The sequence below is a fragment of the Octodon degus genome, unplaced genomic scaffold, assembly GCF_000260255.1.
Source record: "Octodon degus isolate 3935 unplaced genomic scaffold, OctDeg1.0 scaffold00021, whole genome shotgun sequence".
NCBI classification, from domain to species: Eukaryota; Metazoa; Chordata; class Mammalia; order Rodentia; family Octodontidae; genus Octodon; species Octodon degus.
The window spans coordinates 2,770,198-2,774,629 of NW_004524597.1; positions in this window are offsets into that span (position 1 = coordinate 2,770,198).

Here is a 4,432-nt window from a genome sequence, read left to right on the forward strand (position 1 = left end):
AAAGTATTTTTATTTATTTACTTATTTATTTGTGTGTGTGGCCAGTTCAGTCCACCAGGGGGTGGGGCTGGCTGGCATGTGGTGCTGGGGGATTGAACCATGGTCCCTGTGCTTTTTTGCGAAGCTTGTTCTAAGTAGGTGCTTTAGACCACTGAGCCATCTCACCAGCCCAGTATTTTTTTTTCTTGTATAGGCAGAAACACTGTTCCTTTTTCAAAAAAAAAAAAAAAAAAAAAAACACAAAAAACCCTCTGCCCCCTCTTCCCATAAAATCATGTATTGAGGCTGAATGGTTCTATAGAAACCCCTTGGAGAGACTTGACCCAAACCAATTCAAAAAAGAAAGAGCCAAATTCTTGCCTTTTCCAGTTCCCAACCAGGCTTTTGAAATTCACAGCATTCTGAAAGCTAAGGCTTTTGATTTGTAAGAGAGAGGTGTTTTTGTTTTGTTTGGTTTGGCCTTTTTCTTTCCATTTCTCTTAGTTCTCTAAACTAGGTTTTGAGTATCAAAACTCTGGATTCAAAGCAAAGCCCTGAAGGACTCTTGGCATAAAGTTTATGCCACAACAGACGATAGATATGCTGCAGGGAAATGGATGGAAAGTCAGATTAGCTGTAATTCTGAGACTAAAAATTTTTGAAATGAAAGAAAAAGACCTCCAGAGAAGGGATTCAAACATTCCAGAGGGCCAGAGAGTGAGTGAATTTGGATGGTCTTTCTAGAGATGGATTCATTATCATGGTCTCTACTTTTGTAAATTTATGTGGTTGAAAGTTGTATGGTAGAAATCTTTTTTCTTTCCCCTCCCATGAGACAGGGTCTCACTAGTAGTCCAGTCCAGGCTGGCCTTGAACTCATGTTGATCCTCCTGCCTCAGCCTCCTGAGTACTGGGATTATGGCACGCACAGTCATGCCCAACTGAAATGGGGAGCAGGTATAATTTTCATTTTGAATACAGCAAACCTGAGACCAGATGGGCTGAAAGAAGCACGCAAGGCCACATCACAATTAATATAAAATATAATAAAACATGTTTTACGAGGGCTGGCCTAGTAGCTCAGCAGATTAAAGCACCTGCAAGCAGGCTCAGGGACTGGGAGTTCGATCCCCAGGCATGCGCTGCCCTCCCCACCACTGAGATGGCAATTGAGGGTGTAGTTGAGATGGTGCAGGCCTGTAATCCCAGCACTTGGGAGGCTATAAACAGGAGAATCACTACAAATCTGATCTAGTAGTGAGACCCTGAACACCCTGTAGATCCTTTCTTAAAATACAGAAAAAAAAAATGTATGTTTGTATTTTATGTTTGAGTGTTGGGGCTGGGGAGATGGCTCAGTAGAATAAGCACTTTCCTGGCAAGCGCAAGGGTCTGAGTTCAATCCCCACTTCCCTGGGGGGGGGAGGGATCTGCAAGTGTCATGCCTGACCAAATGAGGATTTAGTCCAGGATTTTTCTCTAAAGTGCTAGTCCTTGCCCCAGACTGTCCCTCTGATTTGGCAAGGATTTGCTCCAAATCATCTCCATGGGGCCGGCAAGATAGTTCAGCCGACTAAGTACCTGCTTAGACAAGCCCAGGGCCCAGGTTCAATCTCCAGCACCACAGGCTACACCGGCCACACCCCTGGGCACCCCTGAGCCAGCCACTGAGTCTGGGCATGGTGGCACACACCTGTGATCCCAGCGGTGAGGAGGCTGAAAACAGGAAGATCACTGAGAGTCCGAGCTGCATAGTGAGACCCTGTACCAAATACATCTCTTTAAAAATGATACAAATGAGCAATGATAATAATAATAATAATAAATCATCTCCGTGTCCCTCACTGGGTGTCCCCAGCAAATGTTTGTTGAGCGATTCTATAGAGAGATGAGCAGTAGCAGAGAATTTGGAGGTTTTCCTGGACAATCAATAATGCTGCTACAGTGAGCCTAAGACAGGGCGTCACAGGACAGACTGTGGCGTCCACTCCGAAGGCTCCCACCCGCCCCATCACCTACCTACCAGCTGAGTGACTGGGGCGGTCACCCCAGTTCCTGGATTTTAGTTTCTTTGTCTATAAATGAGGATGATGATAATATACCAATAAGGGTACACGCTTCCTAGACTGAGGGTGGGGATTGCATGCATAACCTCATGTAAGCCTCTGCCTCATAGCGAATGAGCCACAGGGAGGCCTACCTACTATGCAGGGTCAGAATGAGATGAAGAAACAGCTAAACTCCTGGGAAGCTAAAGCCAAATGGTAACAAATTGGAGCCTAGCCTGGGAAATTTAGTAAGACTCTGTCTCAATGTAAAAGTAATAACAAGCTGAGTGTGCTGGACAGAAGTGGAGGGGAAGAAAGGAAAAAGAAAATAAAAAAGGGGAGTAGAAAACAAATTTTTTTGTTGTTGTTTGTTTTGTTTTTGAGACATGATCTTACTATGTAGCCCCAGGCTGGCCTTGAACTCACAGTGAGCTCTTTCCCCAGCCTCCCAAGCACTGGGATTATAGGTGTGCACCACCACACTCAGCAAAAGAGAAATTAACGTCGCACACCCTCCTTGAACACACAGAATTTTTCTTAGGGGAAGGACTTTATGTTTTGCTTGGTTTGTTTTGGTTTTGGTTGCTGAGTTGTGGATCAAACCCAAGGCCTTCGGCACACTAGGCAAGGAAACCGTACCTTGTTCCTTACTGTCCTCAGCTTGGTGCATGGAGCCCTGCTCACAGCAATGGGCACAACACATTGATTCAGGAGGTGCAGAGGAGGCTGGCTGTGCAGCTCTGTGGGAGAGCACTTGCCTAGAATCCTGGAGGGCCCAGGTTTGATCCCCAGCGATACAAATAAATCAATAAGCTTTCTAATGGAGACTTTCCTAGTGGGACCAGAATTTACCTATAAACACACACACACACACACACACACACACACACACACACCCCAGGCTGGGCGTGGTGGTACATACCTCTAATCCCAGCATTCAGGAGGCTGAGGCAGGGGGATCCTTCCGAGCTCAAGACCAGCCTGGGCTACAAAGGGAGCTCAAGGCCAGCCTGAACTGCATGGCAAGAGCCTGTCTCTAAAGCCCCCTTCTCCCCACCGCCCAAAAAACAAGAGAAAAATAACTTGAGGGACGACTCCAGAATATGATAACAAGCGAGGCAAAACACCTATTATTGAAAAGATTGTATTTTGAGACAAATGTTTAATTACTCAGAAAGGGCAAAAAGTGGCTGCGGGTGGCAAGCCACAACAAATCGTGTCATTAAGGCAAAATTAGTCCAGGTCTTAAATTCCAGAAGTTACACAACAGACTGGCTGAGGTCACCTGTGCCTAATTATTGTGCTAATAATTACCTGGGCTAATTAGAGCAAAGATTTCAGAGTATGTTTCTATTCGTAGACTCTGAGTCACCAGTGACCCAGAATGAATCATTTTGCTCTATTTGTGTCTTGGATCCACCATATGAAACCACCCTCAGCCAACCCTCAGGGAAATTTCAAAGACATCATTCATTAATATTTGGAAAACAGTATAATTTGTGTATGTCAGGCCTAGAGAAGCATGACATCAGAATTTTTGGTACGTTGGGTACATTTATTTAATTATTCAACTACATTCCAGGTGTACTTAACATTTATTTATTTTTATAACCTACCTTTTGATGAACTAAGAGAAATTAGTAGTATAACTATTTCAGCCATCTTCTATATATCACTAAACATTTTATTTTATTTTATTTTATTTTATTTTATTTTATTTTATTTTATTTTATTGTGGCCAGCTCAGCCAGCCCTGAAGGTGGGGCTGGAGTGGCAGGGGATGCCAGGGATTGAACTACAGTCCTTGTGCTTGTCTAAGATTGCCTAAGCAGGTGCTTTAGACCACTGAGCTATCTCATCAGCTCTGAACATTTAGTAAGTAAGCACCTACCCTCAGCCAGATCTGAGGCAGAGACTGGGGATGCAGTGCAGTAAGGAGGCCCTGCCCCAGTGCAACGTATAGTATAGTGTGAGAGTTGGATTATAAATAAGTGAACAGGGGCCGGGGAGATGATTCAATGGAATAAGCACTTCCCTAGCAAGTGCAAAGGCCTGCGTTCAATTCCCGGTTCTGCCAATAAATAAATAAATAAATAAATAAATAACCAACCAGATAAAAGCACTCCAAAGTGTCATGCACTATAAGAAAAATGGGAGGCTGGCCAGATAGCTTAGTGGACTAAGGGTCTGCTTAGGCAAGCACAGGGCCCAGGTTTCAATCCTTGGCATCACATGCTGCACAGGCCCTGCCCCCAGGCACAATAAACCAGCCATGGAGGCTGGGTGTAGTGGCACAAGCTTGTAATCCCAGCACTGGAGAGGCTGAGATAGGAGGATCGATACTAGTAGGAACTACATAGTGAGACCCTGTACCAAATACATAAAATTAAAAAAAAAAAAAAAAA